Source organism: Macrotis lagotis, chromosome 5 (assembly GCF_037893015.1).
Source record: "Macrotis lagotis isolate mMagLag1 chromosome 5, bilby.v1.9.chrom.fasta, whole genome shotgun sequence".
Classification (NCBI taxonomy): Eukaryota; Metazoa; Chordata; class Mammalia; order Peramelemorphia; family Peramelidae; genus Macrotis; species Macrotis lagotis.
In genome coordinates, this window is record NC_133662.1 from 115,718,607 (window position 1) to 115,745,925 (window position 27,319).

A 27,319-nucleotide genomic window follows, 5' to 3' on the forward strand; every position below is an offset into this window, starting at 1 on the left:
TATTGTTAACCTTTCTATATGACTTACCCTGAGATGAGAGTGACTACTTTCTGGAAAAAGGAATTAATCAATAGTTATTTTCTTATTCATGACAGACACTATAAATGATTTATAAGGTTGGTTTGGGAATGTTATTTGTTTTTTTAAAATACTTGGAAAACTAGAAAGTGCTCATTCTTTTTTTTAGGTTTTTGCAAGGCAAAGGGGTTTAAGTGGCTTGGCCAAGACCACACATTTAGGTAATTATTAAGTGTCTGAGACCAGATTTGAACCCAGGTACTCCTGACTTCAGGGCCGGTGCTTTATGCAGTATGCCACCTAGCCACCCCTAAAAGTCCTCATTCTTATTATGAAAGTCATAAAATCTAAGAGAAATATAAATGATAATTAAATTAAATTATCACAGATTTTTTATATTATGCATTGAGGGTCTTGGCGAATTAAAATTATTCACATTTTCCAGAATAAAGAGGCTACCGGAGCATAAATTTTTATATTTATTTCAAATGATACTATAAAACAAGCATTATACTATTGCTAGAAGCAACATCTAATTTTGAGGATGAAAAATAACAACAACACAAATCTAGGTAATGTTAACAACAGGTAAGGAATAAGAAATGAAACAAACTAGGGTATTTCCTTGATTTTTTTAAAGAATTTTTTTTTATTATCCTCACCAGAGCTAAAATTGTATTATAAAGCATCATTCATCAAAACTGTCTGGCACTGTTAAGAAATAAAGTGGTGGATCAGTGGAATAGACTAGCTGCAAAAGAGACAGCAGAAAATGATTATATTAATCTGCTTTTTTGATAAACCCAAAAATCTCAGCTTCTGGGATAAGGACACTGTCTTCAATAAAAACTTGGGAAGGGGAGGAGCCAAGATGGAAGCTTCAAGGCAGGAAATTCATTCCCCAAAAAGTCCAAAAGCCATCAAATTATGACTCTAGCCAAAATTTAGAGTGGCAGAACCGAAAGAAAGACTGAGTATTACAATTTCCCAATCCAATACAACTTAAAAGTTCAGCAAGAAAGGTATGTTCTACCAGGAACAGGGGTTGGAAAAAGCCTCAGTGTAGTTGGGCTGGGTGTTTCAATCTGCAGCAGAAGGGGTGGTTTCCAGACCTATTGGCCAAGGGATCATCAGGGACAACTGGAAGGGATGGTGAGAGAACTCTGCCATACTACAGTGAGTGCTGAGCAAGCACCAGCATCAGAGCAGCCCTGCAGTAGAACCAGCAGGGGGAGTCAGGAGATATACCTAGCATTTCCAGTGTTCTCAGCACATGTGGTAAGGGGATCCAGGGAGACTGCGGAGTTCTCTCTGCTCTTCATGGAGCAGTACTGAATTGTATGCCCATACTCAGATCTAGGTTGCAGGTTGGATCCCCACATTATCATAGCCAAGCAAGGACCATTCTCACAGTTCCAGGGCAGAGGGGTGGGCCTAAACACAGGCATTCAAGCTATCAGAGTCTCTCATAAGACCTTGGAGAAATTAAGGTCTCTGTGGTTTGTCCCAAAAAAATACCCCAAAACCTTGTAAGTGCAGTAAATCAATCATAGGCTGAGGAAATGAGTCAACAACAGAAAAGGATGAATCTAACTATAGAAAATTACTTCGGTCCCATGGAGAATCAAAATACATACACAGATGTTGACAAAACCAAAGCCTCTGCATCCAAAATCTCCAAGAGAAAGAGAAAATAGGCTCAGGTGATGGATGAGTTCAAAACTCCTTTGAAAAGCAGTTAAGGGAGGTAGAGGAGAAATTGGGAGGAGAAATGAGAGCTATGCAGATAAATCATGAAAAGCAAGTCAGCTACTTGGTGAGAGAAATACCAAAAAAAAAATACTGAAGAAAATGACATATTAAAAACCAGTTTACATAAAATGGAAAAAATGAACAGCCAAGCCAAATGAGGTATGCCTTAAAAACAGAATTGGCCAGCTGTAAAAGGAGATAAAAAAAGCTCTCTGAAGAAAATAACTCCTTCAAATGCAGAATGGAACTAAAGGAAGCCAATGACTTCATGAGAACTCAGAAAGAAATAAAGCTATATCAAACAAACAAAAAATTAGAAGAAAATGTAAAATATTTCATTGGAAATGAAGAGAGATAATTTAAAAATTATTAGGCTACCTAAAACTCATGACCAGGAAAAGAGCCTGGACATCATTTTTCAAGAAATAATACAGTAAAATTGCCCTGAGATTCTAGCAGTGGATAAAGTAGACATTGAAGAAATTCAAATCTTGAAAGAGATCCCAGAAGAAAAACTTCTAGGAATATTATAGCCAAACTCCAAAACTTTCAAGTCAAAGAGAAAATACTAAAAGCTTCTAGAAGCAAGTCATTCAACTAACATGACTCTATAATCAGGATTACACAGATCTGGCAGCATATTAAGGGCTCATAGGGCTTGGAATATGATATTCTAGAAGGCAAAACATCTTGGTTTGCAACTGAGAATCAACTAACCAGCAAAACCAAACATCCCCTTTCAAGGGAAAAGATGTACTTTCAATGAAACAGGGGACTTTTGAACATTCCTATTGAAATAACCAGAGCTGAACAGAAAGTTTGATCTCCATGTACAGGACTCAGGGGAACCATAGAGGGGGTAGATGAGAAGGACTAATTATAAGGAACTTAATGATGTTGAATTATTTGTATTCCTTCATGGGAAGATAAACTTTCTCATTTATAAGAGCAGTCAGAAGGAGCATACACACACACACACACACACACACACACACACACACACACACATATACGAGGCACAGGAAGAAGCTGAATATAATGGTACAGAGTCAACGGTGATAAAGGACAGTACTGGAAGAGAATGGAGAAGAAGAAGGGGCTAAGATATTTCATATAAGATTCAAGAAATAGTTTTAACAAAGCAGTGGAATGAGGGAAGGTGTGGGGCAATGAGTGAGCATTCATTCTCAGCAGAAATGGCTCAGAGAGGAAAAAACATACACACTTAATAGGGTATAGAAATCTATCTTACCCTAGAGATAAAATAAGAGGAAACGGATGTGTTAAGGGGGGATGTGGGGGTGCAAGCAAAGGTGGAAATAAGTGATAGAGGACAGGGAAGATCGCAGGAGAGATTACTCAGATAAAACACACTTTTGAACAGGGACAGGATGAAAGGAGAGAGAATAGAATAAATGAGAGTGGGGAGGAATGGAGTGGAAGGAAATACAGCTAGCAATAGCTGCTGTGGGGAAAATATTGAAGCATCTTCTCTGGTGGCTATGATGGGGAAGGCAACTCCTCTCAGAGATAGAGTTTGGAATTTAAACATAGACTGAAGTAAATATTTTTTCTCTCTCTAACTATTCTTGAGGTTTCTCATTTTTGGGGGAGGGGGTTGATTGTTATTCTTACAATAAAATTATTGTAATAATATAAAATAAACAAAAAATTAGCAAGAAAAAACTGTTGGGAAAATTGGAAGTTAGTATGGCAGAAACTTGAATTAGATCCACATCTCACATTCTGTACCAAGATAAGATCAAAATGGGTGCAGGATTTAGACATAAAAAAACAATTTTATATGAAAACTAGGAGAACAAGGAATAGTTTACCTGTCAGATCCATGGAAAGGGAAGCAGTTTATGACCAAGGAAGAGATAGAGCCCTTCATTATAAACAAACTGGATTATTTTGATTACATTAAATTTAAAAGCTTTTACACAAACAAAACCCTCTAACCAAGATCAAAAGAAATATAGTAAATTGGGAAATGATTTTTACAACTAGTGTTTCTGACAAAGTACTCATTTCTTAAATGTATAGAGAACTGAGTCAAAATTTATTTAAAAAAAAAAAACATTCCCCAATCGACAAATGGTCAAAGGATATGCAAAGGAAATTTGTAGATGAGGAAATCAAAGCTCTCCATTGTCATATGAAAAATTGCTCTAAATTGTTGCTGATTAAATAAATGCAAATTAAAGGATCTCTGAAGTACCACCTCAAAGCTCTCAGACTGGTAAATATTACCAGAAAGAACAATGGTCAACCTTAGAAAGGATGTGGGAAATCTAGAACACCAATGCATTGTTGATGGAGCTGTGAATTGATTTAAACTTTCTGGAGCCCAATTTGGAATTATGCCTAAAGGACAATAAAACGTAAATATTCTTTGATCCAGCAATACCAATACTTGATCTATACCCTGAAGAGATGAAACTACTACTGCTGTTTGTAGCTAGAAAACAAATAAAATATTTTTCTAATTTAAAATAAAATTAAGGATAAGGAAAGAACACAGGAAAAAAAAATTTTTTCACCAAAATCTCAGTATCACAAACTGTTGTCTGTTTATTTATAATTATTTATAAATGGTTTTTATGTCAAATTCAAGAATTCCCACAAAACAATTCTTTGGATTCTACTGGGAAAGAGGATCCTAGAAGACAGCTAGTTTATAGCCTAGATTCAATCCAAATAATCCAAAATTGGCATTCTTAGGATATTTCCATTGGGACAAATTCATATTGTTCAACTTTGCTTTCAAAAAGCAATGACTCTCTCCTTGAATTATGCTAATATTCTCCTGGGTTCATCTTTTCTTCCAGAAACCAATGATGCCATGGTAGTTTCAGACTGTTCTTTTCCAAACCTGATTCTTTGAGAAGGCAGTGTTTAGACTTTTAACACAGAAGTCAAATTCTTGTTGCCCTAAGAATATCATTTTTAATTTCCATGGGCCATTTTGGGATGGTTGCCATTGGAAGAAAAGTGAGCCATTTGTTGGACAGTAAAGTATATTTTAAAAATGATATGGCTTCCAGCCAAGATGGCGGAGAGAAGACAGGCACAGTTCTAAAGTCTCCTGATCTCTTCCCCATCTATCACATGAAACAAACCTCTTAAAAGAAATCTGAGCCACAAAACCCAGAAAGAAAAGCCAGGAGAAAGAACATCTACCTCAGGATTTGTCTCCCCCAGCAGCTTTGGCCAAATTCAGGTGGGTGAGTCTGTGCTCAGAGGGAGGATCAGCCCTGATCAGCCAGATTAACAGCGGAATTGGAACCAGGAGTCTGAGGGCCCCAGAGCCAGGCCGGCTAGATCAAGGTGGGGCTGGACGAATGGGGCTTGGGTCTGCAGGGAAGCAGGCGCTGGTGTTGGTGCTGTCCCCCTGGAACTTGGGGGCTGGGCTGGGGGTGGAGAGTTCTAGTTCTGGTGCAGGAGAGCTGTGGACACCATCCCTGGGCTCCTCAGGTCTGAGAAACTATGAGTCCACACCTCTATTGCACTGAGGCCTCTTCCCAAACAAACAATTACAAACTACTTAAGCCTCAGGCCCAGGTGTGTGAGCAGAAGAACCGGCCCAGCTGAGGAATGACTTCAGGCCAGGGTAAAGCCCACCATTGATTGAAGGCAAAATAATTCAATATCTCCAAATCCTCCCTTCAAGCAAAGGGAGAAGGACTCTCAACCAAGGTCACAGACACTCCAGAGAAAGCAACCAGCACCTCCTCTTGGCCATCCAGAGAAACTGCACTCAGTGAGTAAAGTCTTTAGCAATCCCAAGCCCCTGTGAACCAGCGCCTCCCCAACTCAAAGTCTAAGCATAATGAAGAAGGGTCAACAGAAAGTTGGATCCATAGAAAAATTCCTGGAAGGGAAAGACCCCAACTCGGAGAGACCTGGAACCTCTGAGGAGAATACAATCTGGTCTCCAGCACAGAAAGACTTCCTTGAAGAAATAAGGAAGGAGCTTAAAAATTTGGGAGAGACAATTAGTACCTTGCAACAAGAAAACAAAACCTTAGAAAGTACAATTGGACAAATACAAAAGGAGAATAAATCTCTCAGATCATCAATTGGACCAATACAAAATGAGAATAATTCTCTCAGATCCTCAAATGAGCCAATGAAAAAAGAAATTAATTCTCTCAAACCTCAATTGTACAAAAATATTTATATCAGCCCTGTTTGTGGTGGCAAAGAATTGGAAATCCAGTAAATGTCCTTCAGTTTGGGGAATGGCTTAGCAAACTGTGGTATATGTATGTCATGGAACACTATTTTTCTATTAGAAACCAGGAGGGACAGGATTTCAGGGAAACCTGGAGGCATTTGCATGAAGTGATGCTAAGTGAGATGAACAGAGCCAGAAAAACACTGTACACCCTAACATCAACATGGGAGTGATGTTCAACGTGGAAGGACTTGCTCATTCCATCAGTGCAACAATCGGGAACAATTTTGGGCTGTCTGCAAATGAGAGTACTATCTGTATCCAGATAAGGAGCTGTGGAGTTTGAACAAAGTGTAAGGACTGTTCCCTTTAATTTAGAAAAAAAACAGATATCTTATTGTCTGAACTTGTTACCTCTTAGACTTCTCTTTAAGGATATAACTTCTCTGTCATCACACCCAATTTGGATCAAGGTACAACATGGAAACAAAGCAAAGACTGAGGTAGTGCTTTCTGTTTGTGGGGGGAGGTAAGCAATTTTGGGGGAAAATTGTAAAACTCAAATAATATCGTTAATAAAAATAAATTTAAAATAAAAAATGATATGGACTTAAGTTCCTTGGGAAGATTATGTGGCATGTAGAAATAGCATTGTTTAAGCAATCAGAGGATGTTTGTTCAAATGCCAGTTCTGGTGCTCTTTTCTGCCTCACATATACTAAAATTGGAATGATACAGAGAAGATTACCATGGCCTCTGCACATGGATGACACACAAATTCATGAAGCATCAAATCCCTGCTCTGAAATGATGCTTCCTTGAATTAATTAGTCAACTTTCTTTACCTCCATCTTCTCATCTAGAAAATGAGCATGTTAGACAATATGACTTCTGATGTTTCCTCCACCTCTAAATAAAATGATCCCTTACTCTGGACCCAGGACATAGAGAGTACATAATGTAAATAAAAATATTTGATATGCACAAAATGATTTTCTTTCTTGATCTACCTATTAATACTGAGAAGTATGTAACTGTAGTTAGAATTTTTCCCATGTTATGATATAACACCGAATAATGCATAGAACTTTACACTTGGAGCTTGAAGATTTAGCTTCAAATCCTATTTGTTGCCTATGCTACCGTGTTTGTCATTTAACCATTATGAGGCAGCTACTAGCACAATGTATACAGTGCCAGACCTAGAGTGAGTAAGATCTGAATTCAAATTTGACCTTAAACACTTATTAACTTTGTTACTCTGATCAAGTCATTGGACCTCTATTTTTGCCTTAATTTTTCCAACTGTTAAATGAAGATAATAATATCTTCTTTTCAGGGTTATTGTAAGATTAAAAGTGAGGAAATAATTGCAAAAATGCTAGGCATACACTTGGCACTACATAAATGCTCATTTTCTCCCCATTTCCCACTCTGACTCTCATTTCCCTCCTCTGTAAAATGAGCTTCATAATACCTACTTCACAGGTTTATTGTGAAACTCAAAAGACATAATACATGTAAAATGCTTTAAAAATTTTGAAAAGTTTTACATAAATGCTAGCTATACAGGGAGGCTAAGTGGTGCAGTGGATAGAGCACTGGCCCTGGAGTACCTGAGTTCAAATCTGGTCTCAGATACTTAATAATTACCTGCTGTGTGGCCTTGGGCAAGCCCATCTGCCTTGCAAAACCTAAAAAAAATTAAAGGGTAGCTATAAATAATTTTAATCTGTTTATTGATTGATTGATGTATAGCCCTTCTATTAAGAGACATTCCATGCTTCTTAATTATAGTATACTGTCATTGGATTCAGGAGATTTGTACTTAAATTACTTATGAGGCATACTATTACTGCTACTGTTACTGTTGCTGCTGTTGTTGCTGCTGCTGCCGCTGCTGCTGCTGCTGCTGGGGCTACTACTACTACTACTACTACTACTACTGCTACTACTGCTGCTGCTGCTACTATTACCATGACTAATACTGTTACTACCATTACCCCTACTACTACTACTACTACTATTACTAAATTACAACTATTACTAAAATTTAAATAGTACCTGCAATGTGCCAGGCAGTATATGAAATGTTTCACAAATATTATGTCTTTTGATCTTCAGTCTAACCCTGGAAGTATTGTAATTATTCCCATATTAAACTTGAGGAAGCATAGGCAGACAAAGGTTTAATTACTTGACAGGAGTCATATAGCTAATAAGTGTCTGAGGATGTATTTGAACTCAAATCTATTTGACTCAAAACTCATTTTGATACATGCTACTTTCTACATTAAAATGTAAACCACTTAAGCACTCTGTTTCTTCAACAGTAAAATGCTTATGTAATGATTATTCTACAATTATAAATAGATAATGAAATTATTAGAAGGAAGAATATGATTATTCTTAAAACTATATGATTCTAGCCACCTGTGTGCATATAGAGGTCAATAAGAAGTATAGCAATAATGAGTTATTTTCAATCCATCTATGTTCTTTGATTTTAGTTCAGTTCCTTTGTCAGATACCTACTCTACTTGCTCAGCAAATGATTTCCTTTCCAGTCAGAAAAATTCATAGAAATCTTATAAGAATTCATCTGCAAACAAATGAAAATTTCAACATGAAAGTGCAATCCAAAGTTAAAATGCCATTTTTAGAGGTTTCCATGAATTTTCTAAAAAGTTTCTTAAACATCATTTGAGATTCACACTACCTCTAGCACCATAACACAGTGATGTGATGGAAAGAATATTGTGTTTATAATCAGATAGCTTGGGTCCAAATCAATACCTTATCATTTAATAAATGTGTGACATTGGACAACTCATTTAGTGTTCTCTCATCTGTAAAATGAAGAGATTGGGTTAGATGATTGTAAAAGACTGTTTCAACTTTATATTAATGATCCTATCATCTAGAACAACCCAAATAGGAATATATATATATATATATATATATATATATATATATATATATATATATATATATATATATTCCTATTCGAAATCTTCTTGGAAAAGATAATGTAATGGATTGACTTTTCCCTTCTCTAAAACATTTTACACATGAGGAAACTGAGACAAACAAAACCAAGTGACTTGCTTAGGAGCACAGAACTAGCAGGAGTCTGAAGTCAGATTTAAGTCATGAAGATGAGTCTCCCTGACTCCAGGTCTTGCACTCTATACAGTGTGCCTCCTAGCTACACAATTCCTTCTACCAAACTCACAACAAAGGATCATCTTTTCTCTTTGAATATTTGCCTTGATAAAGAATACATTTCTCAGTAGAACCATCCATACTATTTCTGAGAACTTCAACTTATAAAACATATTTCATCCTGCTAATTTCCTTTTCTTTGACTAATTTTTAATTGAAATTTTTTTTTATTTTTCCAATTACATGCAATGGTAGATTTTAAGTGATTCATATGCAAATTTTTGAGTTCCACATTTTTCTACCACCCTCCCTTTGGTCCTCTATCCCCATGAAGGAGAAAATTTGTACATGTACATTTGTGTTTAACATATTTATAGATTACTCATGTTATGAAAGAGGAATTAGAACTAAGGAGAAAAAAAATGAGAAAAGAAAGAAAAACACAAAAGAAGTTTTAAAAAAGTGAATATAGTATGCATTCAGACTGTAATATTTTCCCCTGGATGTGAATGGTATTGTCCATACAAAGCAGGGTTCTCAGGGTTGTCCTTGTTCTCTGAACTGCCAAGAGTAGATACATCCATGATAAATGATCATTTCACAATATTGTTGTTAATGTAAACAGTGTTCTCATGATTCTGCTTCTCACTTCATTCAATATCAGTTCATGTAAATTTTTTCATGCTACTTTAAAGTGTGACTATTTATGATTTCTTATAGAATAATAATACTCCATAACATTCATATACCACAACTTATTCAGTCATTCACCAATTGATGGTTATCCTCTCAATTTCCAATTCTTTGCCACTACAAAAAAGGCTGCTGTAAATATTTTTAAATATGTGGGACTTTTCCTATTCATTATGATTTCTTTGGGATCTAGGCCTAATATTGGGATTACTGGATCAAAGTATACCACCAGTTTTATTACTTTTGGGGCATAGCTTCAAACTGATCTCCAGAATGACTGGATTAGTTCACAACTTCATTAATGTCCAAATTTTCTCACATCCTCTTCAACACAGATCATTTTCCATTTTCGTCATCTTAGTGAATCTCATAGTGATACCTCATAGTTGTTTTAATTTGCATTCCTGCATTTAATAATGATTTGGAGCATTATCCTTCGATCATTTATCAATTAGGGAATGACTTGTAGTCTTATAAAATTGATATGTGTTCTCCATATATTTTAAAAATGAGTCTTTTATGAGAAATATAAACTGTAAAAATTATTTCCCAGCTTTCTGCCTTCTTTCTAATCTTGGCTGCATTAGATCTATTAATGGAAAAAAATAATTGGATGTAGTTGAAATCATTAATTTTACAATTTATGATGTTCTTTGTTCCTTATTTGAACAGATATTTCTCTCCTCCTAATAGATCCAACAATACCTTAATTGGTCTATGGCATTACCTTTTATATCTAAATCCTATATTCATTTAGATTTATTCTGATATGAGTTGTAAGATGTGAGTCTTTCCCTAGTTATTGTGATATTATTTTCTGGTTTTCCCAGCAGTTTTTGACAAATAGTGAGATCTTGTGCCAGAAGCTAAGGTCTTTAGATTTGCCAAGCAGTAGGTTACTATAGTCATTTACAATAGTTTCTTTTGTATCCATTCTAATCCATGACCTGGTCATCATTACTCTATTTCTTAACTAGTACCAGAGAGTTTTGATGACTGCTACTTTATAATATACTTTTAAAACTGTTACAGCTAGAAAACCTTGTTTTACATTTTGCTTCAACATCCTTTCCTCAATTTCATCATTTTCCTTTCATCAATTTTTCATTAATTTTCATCAATTTCATCAATTTTTCATCAATTTGTAATTTCCTTTCATCAATTTCATCAATTGACTTTTATGGTTCCAGATGAATTTTGTTATTATTTTTTCTAGTTCTGTAAAATATTTTTTGGATGCTTGGTATAGGTAGAATTGTCATTTTTAATATTAGTTTGATGTAACTATGGGCCATTCAGATTCATCAAGTTGCTTAGATGTGACTTTATTTGCGTCAAAAGATTTTGTAATTGTGTCTGTATAGTTCCTGGGTTTGTTTTGGGAGGTAGATTCCCAAGTATTCTATCATGTTTGCAAGAAACTTTAAATAGAAATTCTATTTCTATCTCTTGTTCATGGGAGTTATTGTTCATTTATAGAAATGGCTGATGGTTTATGTAAGTTTTTAAATATCCTATTACTTTGCTAAAGTTGTTTTTTCAAGTATTTAATTTATTTGTTGTTTATTTTCTAGTGTTCTCATAAGTATACCATCATAGCATCTACAAGGAATAAAAATTTTGCTTCCTCATTGACCATTCTAATTCCTTGAATTTGTTTTTCTTCTCTTATTATTAAAGCTAACATCTCCAGTAAAATATTGATTAGTAGTGGGGAGATAGTTGGCATCCCTGTTTAACTTGTCATCTCTTTTGGAATTGCTCCTACTTTATCTCCATATATATATACACATATGTATGCATGTATATATATATGTATATATATATATATATATATATATATATATATATATACATATATATATATAAAATGCTTGTTGGAGTTTTTCAATAGATGATGATTATTATTTTGAGGAAAAAATTTATTCCTATACTCTAGTTTTTTAAAATAGAAATGTGTTCTATATTTTGTCAGACTTTTTCAGCATCTATTGAGATGATCAAATGATTTCTTTTAGTTTTTTATTTATATGGACAATAATATTGATTATTTTTCTAATATTGAACCATCCTTGACCACCTAATATAAATTCTACCTGATGAAGGTGTATTATTCTAATAATAATGACTTGTAATATCTTTGTTAAAATTTTATTTAAAATTTTTGCATCAGTTTTCATTTAGGGTGATTGGTCTACAATTTTCTTGGTTTTGACTCTTCCTGGTTAAAGTATTAGAACCACATTGGTATCATAAAATGAATTTGACCGAACTCTTTCTTCTATTTATAAAAAATAGTACATGTAAAATAGGAATTAATTGTTCCTTAAATGTTTGGTAGCATTCACTTGCAAATACATCTGGTTCCAGAATTTTTTTTTCTAAGGGAGTTTATTAATGGTTTCTTCAATTTCTTTTTTCTGAAGTGGTGTTATTTAATAATGTTATTTCCTCTTCTATTAATCTGGGTAGTTTATATTTTGTAAATATTCATCCAACTCAGATTGTCATATGTGTTGGCAAGATATGTCCTAATTGTCTGTTTAATTTCTTCCTCATTGTTATTTACCCTTTTATTTTCATTTTTGATACTGGTGATTTAGTTTTTTTTTAGGTTTTTGTAAGGCAAACGGGGTTAAGTGGCTTGCCCAAGGCCACACAGCTAGGTAATTATTAAGTGTCTGAGACTGGATTTGAACCCAGATAATCCTGACTCCAGGGCCAGTGCTTTATCCACTACACCACCTAGCCGCCCTTCTTTTTTTAAATCAGATTAATTAAAGGTTTATATTTTTGAGTTTTTTCCATAGAACCAACTCTTAGTTTTATTTAGTAGTTCATTGGTTTTCTTACTTTCAATGTTATAAATTTCTCTTTTGAATTACAGAATTTCTAATTTGAAATTTAATTGAGGATTTTTAATTTATTCTTTTTCTAGTTTTTATAGGAGCATGCCCAATTCATTGATCTCTTCTTTCTCTATTTTATTCATGCAGGCATATAGAAATATAAACATACAGAAATATAAATTTGCTGTATCCCATAAATTTTGGCTTGATGTCTCATTATTATCATTGGTTTGGATGAAATTGTGATTATTTCTATGATTTGTTGTTTGCTCCATTCAAGCTTTCAAATTAAGTTATTTAGCTTCCAATTGATTTTTGTTTTTTTTCCTTCCATGGCAATTAATTAAATGCAATTTTTGTTATGTTATGATTTGAAAAAAAGGTGTTTTTAATCTTTCCGTCTTTCTACATTTTCATTCCCTATCACATGATCAATTTTGGAATAGGTGCAGTGTATTGATATGAAAAAAGTATATTCCTTTCTATCTTTCATTGTCTATGATACCTTTTAAGAAAATATAGTTTTCTTCCTTATCCCTTTTATTATCTCACTTTTGGCTTTTACCTTGAATGAGATCAGAATTACTACCTCTATTTTTTTTCCTTCTGCTAAAGAATAATATATTTTGCTCTAGTCTTCTTCCTTTCCCTTTGTGTATCTCTTTCTTCAAATGTGTTTCTGGAAAAGAACATATTGTAGAATTCTGATTTTTAATGCATTCTGGTATCTGCTTGAATTTTATGGGAGAGTTCATCCTATTTATATTTAGAATTAAGGTTACTAACTCTATATTTCCCTCTATGATATCTTCTCCCTTTTGTATTTTTCTATTCCTTTTCCTTTGTCCACCTTCACCAATGTTTTGTTCCTGTTCCCCTTTAACTTTTCTTCTTAACTCTAATTTTAACTTTTCTTTTACTTTCACCTTCCCTTTTATAAGTTCCTTCTGCTTTTTATCCCTTCCCCACCTATTTTCCTATAGAGTAGGATAGCTATTTAAGCCCATTAAGGAATGTATATTGTTCCCTCTTTGGGTCAAATCTACTGAGAGTAGATTTACTCATTGTTCACACCCTCCCTTTCTTCCTTCTACTCTAATAAGTCTGTGTGCTTCTATATATAATGTTATTTATCCTCTAATGCCTAGTTTTCTCCTTATATAATCCTTCTTTTCATGTCTTTATTATTTTAATTCTGTCTTGTATCTACAACTTCTCTGTTAAAATATACTTCTTTTATCTGTCCTGACACAATACACAAACATAGATTGATTGATTGATTGATTGATTGATTGATAAGCAATGTTGCCTCATGGTCAGTGTTCAATATACTCCCTTTTTCTGACCTAATAGAAATACACATCTCAAGAGTCATAAATAATCAAATAATAAGTAATTAATATCACACCCTCTTTTCAAGTACCCTCTAGAGACATACAATCCTTATGCATTAAAATATAAAGTAAATCAAGATCTCTTCATGAACTATTTATGACCAGTCCTGCTAAGAACACTCCCTCCCTCTGTCCTTATAGTACAACAACCCTTGTTAACTAAAGTATCAAGTACACTCTCTACCTCTGCCCAAAAATACTAAAACTATAGTATTCCAATACTAATTAAATAAAGTATGGAATGAGGCATGTTCACTTTATGATTTAATTTTGTATAAAGCCTCTTAGTATACTACCTCCCTCTGTCCCAAAAGAAATACAATCCTTGTAAGCAACAATAATTCATAATCCATTTAGACCCATACTCCTTACATACAATCTCTCCAACTATATATAATCTTCATAAAGTTTTGTCTAAAGGTTCAACACTTTCATGGTCATCATATGGACACACCTACTTTCTAAATATATTTAACTATATTATGAGAAATACAATTCTCAAGAGTTACAAATATTGGGACATCTAGATGGCTACGTGGATAAAGCACTGGACCTGGAGTCAGGAGGACCTGAGTTCAAATCTGACCTCAGACACTTAATAGGTACCTTGCTGTGTGACCTTGGGTAAGACACTTAAACCTATTGCTTTAAAAAAAAAGCCCAAAGAAGCAATAACAAAAACAGAATTACAGATATTATCTGCCCTTTGGGGGATATATAGTTCAATGTTCTTTGCCAGAATTTTTTTCTCTTTTATTTTACCTTTTTTATGCACACCTTGAGTCTTCAATTTGAAGATCAAATGTTCAGTTCTTGTCTTTTTGTGAAGAGATTTTGTAATTTCATTGAAAATCAATCTTTTCCCATGAAAGAATATTTTGAACTTTGTAGGGTAGCTAATTCTTGGTTGTAATGCAAGGTCCCTTAACCTCTAGAATATAATATGCTAAGTCCTTTGATCCTTTAATGTTGAAGCTGATACGGCACTATGTGATTCTGGTTATTTAGTTTCTAATTAGATTTAGATCTCTCTCCATGGCCCGTTATTGCATAGGATTTTTATTGCATTGTGATCTGAGGATGTATGCACTATTTCTGCCTTTCGACAATTGAGTATAAGCGTTTAATACCCTAGTAAATGGTCAAACTTTGTATAAGTGCCATGTACTACAGAAAAAAAGTATATTCTTTTCTAATCCCATTCGAATTCCTCTAGGCATTCTAACATTCTATTTGGCTCCTAAAATTTCTTCTTGTTTATTTTATGTTAAGATTACTCTAAATCTGAAAGTGGGAGGTTGAGGTCTCCCAACAGTAGAGTTTTGCAGCCTATATCTTCCTTTTACTCATTCAAGTTCTCTAAGAATTTGGATGCTATACCACTTGATGCATACATATTTAATATTGAAATTGCTTCATATTCTATGGTAGCTTTTATAAGGATATAGTTTTCTTTCTTACCTTTTTAATGAGATCTATTTTTGCAGCTGCTTTGTTTGAGATAAGAATTGCTAACCCTGTTTTTTTTCACTTCATCTGAAGCAAAATATATTTTGCTCCAACCTTTTACCTTTATTCTATATGTATCTCTCTGCTTCAGATGAGTTTCTTGTAAGCAGCATATTGTAGGATTCTGGCTTTTAATGCACTCTGCTATTTGCTCATGTGTTATGGGAGAGTTCATCCTATTCACATTCAAAGTTATAATCACTCACTCTTTATTGCCCTCCATGCTATCTTCCCTCTACTTGAATTTTTCCCCTCTTTTCACTTTATCCATATTCCCCAGTATTTTGTTTCTGAATACAACCACCTACAGGGTATTTGCCCACTATATCCAGCCCCTCTCCTTTCTTTCCCCTTTCCCTTTGCCCTTTCTTCCTTCCCTTCTTTCTATTAGCTCTTTTCTTGCCCCCTCCCCCTTTCCCCTTTCAATACTTGAAAAGTAAGAGTGTGTGAGTATGTTAACTTTAAATCAAGGCTGATGAGAGTAAGATTCAGGCATTTCTCACCTCCTTCCTTCTTCCCCTCTGTTGCAATAAATCCCTTGTACTTCTTTGTGTAATATGATTTACCCCATTCAATCTCCTCCATTCTCCCATTTCTTTTTTTTTAATTTTTTTAAAATTTTTATTAAAATATTATTTGAGTTTTACAATTTTCCCCCAATCTTACTTCCCTCCCCCAACCCCCACCCCACAGATAGCACTCCATCAGTCTTTACTTTGTTTCCCTGTTGTACCTTGATCCAAATTGGGTGTGATGAGAGAGAAATCATATCCTTAAAGAGAACAGAATTCTCAGAGGTAACAAGATCGGACAATAAGATATCTGTTTTTTTTCCAAATTAAAGGGAATAGTCCTTGTACTTTGTTCAAACTCCACAGATCCTTATCTGGATACAGATGGTACTCTACTTTTTAGACAGCACAAACTTGTTCCCAATTGTTGCACTGATGGAATGAGCAAGTCCTTCAAGGTTGAACATCACTCCCATGTTGCTGTTTGGGTGTACAGTGTTTTTCTGCTTCTGCTCATCTCACTCAGCATCAGTTCATGCAAATCCCTCCAGGTTTCCCTGAAATCCTGTCCCTCCTGTTTTCTAATAGAACAATAGTGTCCCATGACATACATATACCACAGTTTGCTAAACCATTCCCCAATTGAAGGACATTTACTGGATTTTCAATTCTTTGCCACCACAAACAGGGCTGCTATAAATATTTTTGTACAAGTAATGTTTTTACCCTTTGTCCTCATCTCTTCAGGGTATAGACCCAGTAGTGGTATTTCTGGGTCAAAGGGTATGCACATTTTTGTTGCCCTTTGGGCATAGTTCCCAATAGCTCTCCAGAAGGGTTGGATGAGTTCATAGATCCACCAACAGTGTAATATTGTCCCAGATTTCCGACAACCCTTCCAACAATGATCATTATCCTTCCTGGTCATAGTGGCCAATCTGAGAGGTGTGAGGTTGTACCTCAGGGAAGCTTTAATCTACATTTCTCCAATAATTAATGATTTAGAGCATTTTTTCATATGGCTATGGATTGCTTTGATCTCCTCATCTGTAAATTGCCTTTGTATATCCTTTGACCATTTGTCAATTGGGGAAGGGTTTTTTGCTTTAAAAATATGACTCAGTTCTCTGTATATTTTAGAAATCAGTCCTTTGTCAGAATCATTAGTTGTAAAGGTTGTTTCCCAATTTACTACTTTTCTTTTGATCTTGATTACATTGGTTTTATCTGTGCAAAAACTTTTTAATTTAATGTAATCAAAATCATCTAATTGGATTTTAGTGATGTTCTCCAACTCTTCCTTAATACTAAACTGTTCTCCTTTCCATAGATCTGACAGGTAGACTAATCCTTGATCTTCTAATTTGCTTAAAGTATTGTTTTTTATGTCTATGTCTTGTAACCATTTGGATCTTATCTTGGTAAAGGCTGTGAGGTGTTGGTCTAAACTAAGTTTCTTCCATACTAACTTCCAATTATCCCAGCAGTTTTTATCAAAGAGGGAGTTTTTATCCCATGGCCTAACTCTTTGGGTTTATCAAACAGCAGATTACTATAATTCTCTCCTGCTTTTACACCTAGTCTATTTCACTGGTCCACCACTCTATTTCTTAGCCAATACCAAACAGTTTTGATGACTGATGCTTTATAATATAATTTTAGATCGGGTAGTGCTAAGCCACCTTCGTTTGCATTTTTTTTTTTTTCATTAAGCTCCTGGCAATTCTTGACTTTTTATTTCTCCATATGAATTTACTTACAATTTTTTCTAACTCATTAAAGTAATTTTTTGGAATTTTGATTGGTAGGGCACTAAACAGGTAGTTTAGTTTTGGTAGAATTGTCATTTTTATTATATTAGCTCTACCTATCCATGAGCAGTTGATATTTGCCCAGTTATTTAAATCTGATTTAATTTGTGTGAGAAGTGCTTTATAATTGTTTTCAAATAGATTCTGAGTCTGTCTTGGCAAATAGATTCCCAAGTATTTTACCCTGTCTGAGGTTACTTTGAATGGGATTTCTCTTTCTAGCTCTTCCTGCTGTTTCTTGATAGTCATATATAGGAAAGTTGAGGGTTTATGGGGGTTTATTTTATAACTTGCAACTATGCTAAAATTGCTAATTGTTTCCAGTAGTTTTTTAGATGATTTCTTGGGATTCTCTAGGTAGACTATCATGTCATCTGCGAATAGTGAGAGTTTTGTCTCTTCCTTCCCAATTCTAATTCCTTTAATTTCTTTTTCTTCTCTACTTGCTGATGCTAACATTTCTAATACAATATTGAATAGTAGTGGTGATAATGGGCACCCTTGTTTCACCCCTGATTTTATTGGGAATGCCTCTAGCCTCTCCCCATTGAGTATAATGCTCATTGAGGGTTTCAGATGGATACTGCTAATTATTTTAAGGAACAGTCCATTTATTCCTACACTCTCTAGTGTTTTTAATAAATGGATGCTGTATTTTGTCAAAAGCTTTTTCAGCATCTATTGATATGATCATATGGTTTCTGATAGGTTTGTTGTTGATATAATTGAGTATACTAACAGTTTTCCTAATATTGAACCAACCCTGCATTCCTGGAATAAATCCTACTTGATCTATAATTTTCTTTCTCTGTTTTAATACTTCCTGGTTTAGGTAACAGTACCATATTGGTTTCATAGAAAGAGTTAGGCAGAGTTCCATCTTTCCCTATTTTTCCAAAGAGTTTATATAGGATTGGAACCAACTGTTCCTTAAATTTTTGGTAGAATTCACTTGTGAATCCATCAGTCCCTGGAGATTTTTTTTTTAGGGAGTTCAATAATGGCTTGTTGAATTTTGTTTTTCTGAGATAGGGTTGTTCAGGTATTTAATCTCTTCTTCATTTAACCTGGGCAACTTATATTTTTGTAAATATTCATCCATTTCACTTAGATTATCAAATTTATTGGTATAAAGTTGGGCAAAATAATTTCAAATTATTACTTTAATTTCCTCCTCATTGGTGGTGAGTTCACCTTTTTCATTTATAATACTAGCAGTTTGGTTTTCTTCTTTCTTTTTTTTAATCAAATTGAGTTTTATCAATTTTATTGGTTTTTTTCATAATACCAACCTTTGGTTTTATTTTTTAATTCAATAGTTTTTTTGCTTTCAATTTTATTAATTTTTCCTTTAATTTTTAAAATTTCTAATTTGGTATTTGATTGGGGATTTTTGATTTGTTCTTTCTCTAATTTTTTTAGTTGCATGTTTATTTCATTTATTTCCTCTTTCTCCAATTTGTTCATATAAGCAATTAGAGCTATAATATATCCCCTGAGAGTTGCTTTGAATGAATCCCATAGGTTTTGGTATGTTCTTTCATTATTATCATTATCTAGGATAAAATGGTTAATTCTTTCTATAATTTGGTATTTGGTCTACTCATTTTTTAAGATGAGGTTATTCAGTTTCCAATTTTCTCTGGGTCTATATCTCCTTGGCCCAGTATTGCATATGATTTTTATTGCATTGTGATCTGAAGAAAGATGTATTCACTATTTCTGCCTTTCAGCAGTTGATCATTAGGTTTTTATGTCCTAGTTCATGGTCAATTTTTGTATAAGTTCCATGTACTGCAGAGTAAAAGGTATATTCCTTCCTATACCCATTCAGTTTCCTCCATAAGTCTACCATATCTAATTTTGCTAATAATCTATTTACCGCCCTAATTTCTTTCTTGTTTGTTTTATGATTTGATTTATCTAGATCTGATAGCAGGGAGTTGAGGTCTCCTACTAGTAGAGTTTTGCTGTCTATGTCTTCCTGTAATTCTTTCAGCTTCTCCTCTAAGAATTTGGGTGCTGTCTCACTGGTTGCATATATATTCAATATTGAAATGACTTTATTGTCTATGGTATGTTTTAGGAAGATAAACTTTCCTTCCTTATCTCTTTTAACGCTATCTATTTTTGCTGCTGCTTTGTCTGAGATAAGGATTGCTACCCCTGCTTTGTTTACTTCAGTTGAAGCAAAATATATTTTGCTCCAACCTTTTACCTTTACTCTATATGTATCTCTCTGCTTCAAATGAATTTCTTGTAAGCAGCATATTGTAGGATCCACTCTGCTATTTGCTTATGTTTTAAGGGAGAGTTAATCCCATTCACATTCAAGGTTATGATTAATAATTCTTTATTGCCCTCTGTGCTATCTTCCCTCTGTTTGTGTTTTTCCCCCTTTCCCCCCCTTTTATCCATATTCCCCAGTCTTTTGTTTCTGAATACCTCCCCATTCAGTGTGTTTTCCCTCCTATATCACACCCTCCCCTTTCTTTCCCTTTCCCTGTTCCCTTCCCTTCCTTTTGTTATTTCCCCTTATTTCCTCCACTGCCCTTCCCTTTCTCTGTCCCCCCTCCCCTTTTCGCCTTTTACTTCTTGAAAGGTTAGATGTTTTATAAGTTAACTAAGTATGTGTAGGTTGACTTTAAGCTAGGTCTGATGAGAAGAAGATTCAGGTGTTTCTCCTCTACTCCCTTCTTCATTATGTTAGGACCTTGAGTTGGGGGGGGGGGGGCTGGTTCACCTGGGCTTGGGATCTCTAAAGGCTTTACTGAGTGCAGTTTCTCTTGCTGACCAGTAGGAGGTGCTGCTTGCCCTCTCTGGGGTGTCTGTGACCTTGGTTGTGAGGGCTTCTCCCTTTGCTTGAGGGAGGGAATTGAAGCTATTGAATTATTTTGCCTTCAATCAATGGTGGGCTTTACCCTGGCCTGAGGTCATTCCTCAGCTGGGCTGGTTCTTCTGCTCACACACCTGGGCCTGAGGCTGAAGTAGTTTGTAATTGTTTGTTTGGGAAGAGACCTCAGTGCAATGGAGGCATGGACTCATAGTTTCTCAGATCTGAGGAGCCCAGGGATGGTGTCCACAGTTCTCCTGCACCAGAACTAGAACTCTCCCCCCAGCCCGGGCCCCAAGTTCCAGGGGGACAGCACCATCACCAGCGCCTCTGCTTCCCCGTGGACCCAAGCCCCCCTTCATCCAGCCCCATCGCTGATCCAGCAGGTCCTGCTCTCAGGCCCTCAGACTCCTGGTTCCAATTCAGTGGTGGATCTGGCTGATCTTCCCTCGGAGCTCAGACTCACCTGCCAGTATTCAGCCAAGGTTGCTGAGGGAGACAAATCCTAAGGTAGATTTTCCTCTCCTGGCTTTTCTTTCTGGGTTTCCTGGTTCGGATTTCTTTTACGAGGTTTGTTTCATGTGATAGATGGGGAAGAGATCAGGAGACTTTAGAACTGTGCCTGTCTTCTCTCCGCCATCTTGGCCGGAAGTCTCTCCCATCTCTTTACTGTACCCCTGTACCCCCTTTTTAAGGACTATCAGAGTCATGGATAAGTCATAATTGTACATCATTTTTGGCTAATTATATCCTTTCTAATAGAATTACAATTTTCAAGAGTTATGAGAATCTTTCTCCAAGGTGGGGATATAGTCAGTTTCATCTTAGTGAATAGCAATTTTTTTCTTTTCCCTTTTTTTTTCCTTTTCATGTGTCTCTTGAGTCACCTGTATGAAGTCAAATTTATTGTCCTATAAAATTCTGATTGTGGTTTCTGGATAGGTAAATCACTTCTTTTTGACTGCTTTCAGTATTTTTTATTTTAAATGAAAATTCTTAAACTGAGGTTTTTTATTCTGGGATCTCTTTCTGGAAGTTGCCAATGGATTCTTTTAAGAACTATTTTATCTACTTGATTCTACGATATTAGGGAAGTTTTTCATAATAATTTCCTGAAACATTTTATATGTCTTTTTTTTATCAAGTCTTTCACATAGCTCTATAATTCATTAATTATCAATCTTGGAACTATTTTCTTTGATGTTTGTTTTTTCCTAAAATGTACTTTATTTTTTTTTCTATTTTTTCCAATATTTTGGTTTTGTTTGATAGAATCTTGGTGGTTCATGGAGTAAATAATTTCCATCTGTGCAATACTAATTTTTAGGGTTTTATGTTCCTTAGGTAGATTTTGTTTCCTTTTCCAGTTGATTAATTTTACTTTTAAATGAGTTGTTTTCTTTTTACAGTTTTTTATTTCATTTTTTGATGAGCTGCATTCTTTTTCCAGTTGATCTTTTTTTTGTTTTTTCTTTTCGAGGAGTTGATTTTTTTGGTCCATTTTTCATAATTTTCCTCTATGACTCTAATTTTTTTTTCCATTTTTCTTCTTCCTCTCTTCTTTGGTTTTTAAAATCCATTTTGAGCTATTCCAAGAGTTTTTGGATTTGAAGCCAGTTGTCAAACTCCTTTGAGGCTTTACATGTAGGCCATATGTCATTGCTTTCTTCTTCTAAGATGTGATCTTAATAGTAGCTTTCTATGGTTAACACTGTTTTTGTTTTTTTACTCATTTTGAAAGTTGAGCTCTGCATGGTGCTGGGTCTGGGATCTGGTTTCTGGCCAAGGTGTTGTCTATGTAGCCCAGGAGTTCCTATGTAGTGGTTTGCTCCCACCCGAGTACTATCTGTTGCCCTAGTGTTCCCATGTCTCATATTTTATCTGGGGTTGGGATGTTTGCTGCTGACCTATTATCAAGTTGATTTGCTGAGCCAAGATTTGAGCTTTGCTGTGGCTAAGCCTCCTGCTGGCTTTTCCACTTTCCTGTCTACAGTGGCCTATACTTCCCCTTTATCCAAGAAAAAGAAAGATCTTTACTGAAGATCCTCTATGATATTTTGGGTTGAGAACTTAATTTGTTCTTTTTTTGGTGGGATCTTTCACTTTATATTTATTTCCAACTATTAGTCCTAACTTTGGAGTACAGATAAGTTAAGCAAATCTTCTTCTTAGACAAGCAATCATATATTGGAAGGCAGGTATCATTTATTTCTAAAATCTTCTCTTCTTTAGGCTGAACATTGCTAGTCACTAATCCTCAAATAGCATAGTATCAAGTTTCCTCAAAATTCTATTTTGCCCTCTCCTAGTCACATTCTATTTTGCCTGTATGCCTTCTAAAACATGGTTCTAGAACTAATGATAGTATCCCTGTTGTAGTCTGATCAGAATAAATATATCAAGATTATTACCTCCCTTTGGGGGGACACTAAATTGCCATTAATATAGCCCCTATGAATTCATTATATTTTTGGCTACATCATAACACTGATTAATCATATTTACTTTGAAATTTAAGAAATTTATAGGCATTATTCACACAAACAGCTTTTTTGGTGAAATGTCTTCTATTGCATTTCATTTTTCTTGAAGCCATCTGTATGATATAACATTTATTTTTATTAAATTTCATTTGATTCACTTTAGTCATCTTTTCTAGCCTGTATATTTGTTTGTACACAATTCTACTTTTATAGTATAATATCTATCCATGTTAGCTGTAAAGTTTCCACAAATTAGATAACCATGATTTCTGTATCTTCCTCCAAGTCAGTGTGTGTGTGTGTGGGGGGGGGGGATGACACTGAATAGGAAAGGGTCAAAGAAAAATCTTATGATGTTCCAGTATTAAGATGCATTTAAGTAGGCATCATTATATTAAACAAAGAAATAATCACTATATATAATCATATGAAAAAATGCTTAAATCACTATGCATTAGAGTAATGCAAATTAAAACAAAAAGGAGGGATCATCTCACACCTATAAGATTAGCCCAGAAAGACTTACAGGCAAGATGGCAGAAACAAGACAGGGACTGTGATAGGTGCTCTCTTTCCCCTCAGAAATGACATGAGAGAAACCTTTTCATAGAAATTCTATCAACAAAACCCAGAAAAAGAAGCTAAGAGAGGAACACCTACCCAGAAGTTCTGTATCAGCGACTGTGGGCGAACCAGGAGATGAGAGCAGAGGATCAGGGCTGGGATGGCAGTTGGGGGAAAGCAAAGGGCTAGTCTCAGCCATAGAGACTTCAGTGAGTGGGGGGTGCGAGATCCAACTTTAACAGCAAAGTCTTTGGACAAGGGAGAGGAGCTAAGGGAAAGTGAGTTCCAGCACAGAGTCTCAGAGCATGGCCAGGAGAACACCCAGCTGGGCCAGGGACCTGAGCTACATACTCTCAGCAGTGCCTTTTGCTCAAACAAACAATAAACAACCTGCCAACCCCCTAAAGTCAGCAGAGTTCACAGCCCAGTGTTCAAAGTCAACTCAGACCCTGATGCTGAGGATCTCAAATAATCCAGAGAAAGCAACCAGCACCCCCTACTGGCTGGTCCTTGGAATTACTAAAACAAGTGAACAAAGCTTCTAGGATCTTCAAAAGCAAACCTCTGAGAGCCAGCTCCCCCCCAACACAAGATAAAAAAAGAATCAGAGAAAAGGGGGGCTCATGGAGAAATACTTAGAAGAGACAGATTCTAACCCAGAGAGATCTAGCACTGCTGAGGAGAATATAAATTCGTCTCCGGCCCAGAAAGACTTACTTGAAGAAATCAGGAAGGAGTGTAAAAATCATTTGGAAAAATTGGAAAAATAATCTCAAGAGAAAATCAGCACATTGCACAAGAAAATTAATATCATGCAACAAAAAACAAATCCTTGGAAAATACAACTAGACAAATACAAAATGAGAATAACTCTCTAAAATCTTCAATTGGACAAAGGCAAAAAGAAAATGATTCTCCCAAATTCCAAATTTGGCAAATGAAAAAAGGAAATGATACTCTCAAAACTACATTTGGGCAAATAGAAAAGTCCTAGAAAAATAGAATGGACTAACTGGAAAAGGAGCTGCAAAAGATAAATGAAGAAAAATCTTCTCTAACAAAAACAATGGAATTGCCAGAAACTAATGACTTCATGAGACAAAAGGACTGTGTCAGACGAAACCAAAAGATCGAAGAAATGGAAAAAATGTAAAATACTTCATCAGCAAAGCCACTGACCTTGAGAACAAGTCAAAAAGGGAGATTCTGAGAACTATTGGCCTTCCTGAAAACATTGAAGAAGAAAAAAAAGCCTGGACTTAATATTACAGGATTTAGTGATGGAAAATTGACCTGATATCATGGAACCAGGGGGCAAAATAGTTATTGAAAGAATACATTGATCCCCTACAGGAAGAGATCCTGAAATGAAAACACCAAGGAATGTTGTGGCCAAATTCCAGGATTATCAGATAAAGGAAAAAATTCAACAATCAGCCAGAAAGAAAAAAATATATAAATACCAAGGAGCCACAGTAAGGATTATGCAGGACCTGGCCACAGCCACTTTAAGAGATCAAATGGCCTGGAATGAGATATTCTAAAGAGCACGCAAGCTTGTAATACAGCCAAGAATCCAAACCTGGCAAAGTGGAGCCTTCTCATCCAGGGAAAAAGATGGACATTTAAGGAAATGGGACACTTCCAAGATTTCATGAAGAAAAGACCAGAGCTAAACAGAAAATTTGGACATCAAACAGGAGGCTCAAGAGACACATACAAAGGTAAAAAAAAACAAAACCAAAGAACAAAACAAAACTGCTATAGAATAAGATGAAACTGGATATATACCCACTTGGGAGAAAGGTTCTCATAACTCTTAAGTATTGTAACTCTATTAGAGAGAATATATATATATATATATATATATATATATATATATATATATATATCCAGAAATGATGGACACTCATAACTTTTCCATGACACAGATTTAAAAGCAATACTTTGGGACAACTAGGTGGTGCAATGGATAGAGCAGCTTCCCTGGATTTGGGAGTACCTGGATTAAAATATGGCATCAGATACTTAATGATTACCTAGCTGTGTGGCATTGGGTAAGCAACTTAACCCCATTTTCCTTGAAAAAAACTAAAAACTAAAAAATGAAAAATAAAAACAGTACCTCCTTATAAAGGGGGGCAGTAAGGAAAAGTGAGGTTGGAGGGAGACTGAATAGGGGTAAATCTCATTACATGAAGAGGTATAAAAGACTTATTGTAATTGAGGGGAAGAAGGGAGGAGGTGACAACCACCTGAATCTTCATCTCATCAGACTTGGCTTAAAGTTAATTTAGACACAATTAATCAAGTTAAGAAATTAATCTTACCTTTCAAGCATTAAAAGGGGAAAAGGGGAGGGGGGACAGGGAAGGGGATAAAAAGGGGAACTAACAGAAGGAAGGGAAGAGGGGAAAAAGGGAAAGGGAAAAAGGGGGAGGGGCTAGATATAAGAGGGCAAACACATTGAAGGTGGTGGTATTCCGAAACAAAATACTGGGGAAATATGGATAAAGGGGAAAACATGAAAAATACAAACAGAAGGAAGATAGCATGGAGGGCAATAAAGAGTTAAGAATTATAACTTTGAATGTGAATGGGATGAACTCTCCCTTAAAATGTAAGTGAATAGCAGAGTGGATTAAAAAACAGAATCCTACAATATGCTGCTGACAAGAAATTCATTTGAAGTAGAGAGATACATATAGAGTAAAGGTAAAAGATTGGAGCAAAATATATTTTGATTCAGCTGAAGTGAAAAAAGCAAGGATACCAATCCTTATCTCAGAAAAAAGTAACTGCAAAAATAGATGTGTTAAAAGAGATATGGAATGAAATTATATTCTCCTAAAAGGTGCCATAGAAAATAAAGTAGTTTCTATACTAAATAAGTATGCACCCAATGGGAGAACAACCAAATTCTTAGAGGAGAAGATGAAAGAGTTACAGGAAGACAGACAGCAAAACACTACTAGTGGGACACCTCAATCTCCCACTCTCAGAATTAGATAAATTGAAACATAAAATAATCAAGAAGGAAGTTAAGTAGGTAAAGAGAATGTTAAAAAACTAGATATGATATAACTGTGGAGGAAATTAAATGGGGATAGAAAGGAATATAATTTTTTTCTGCAGTATATGGTATGTACACAAAAATTGACTATGTACTAGGACATAAAAGTCTAATGATCATTTACAGAAAGGCAGAAATAATGAATACATCTTTCTCACATCATAATGTAATAAAAATCATATTCAATGCTGGGTCAAGGAGACAGACCCAGAACTAATTGGAAGCTAAATAATTTAATTTTAAAGGAGTGGAACAAGCAACAAGTTATAGAAAGAATTAAATATTTATTCCCAGATGATGACAATAATGATACAACATATCTAAAACTATGGTATACACTCAAGGTGGTTGTCAGGGGATATATTATATCTTTAAATGCATACATGAATAAATTGGAGAAAGAAGAAATCCTTGAACTTATGCAAATATAACAATCAGAGAAAGAACAAATTAAAACACCCCAATTAAATACCAAATTTGAAA

General features: G+C 35.0%; 1 non-coding gene across 1 annotated transcript; it reads left to right on the forward strand.

Moving 5' to 3' along the window:
• Positions 1-6,644: 6,644 nt before the first annotated feature.
• Positions 6,645-6,751, forward strand: LOC141490266 (U6 spliceosomal RNA). The gene has a single exon (XR_012469123.1). It is a non-coding gene; the product is annotated as a U6 spliceosomal RNA (small nuclear RNA).
• The last annotated feature ends 20,568 nt before the right edge of the window (positions 6,752-27,319 follow it).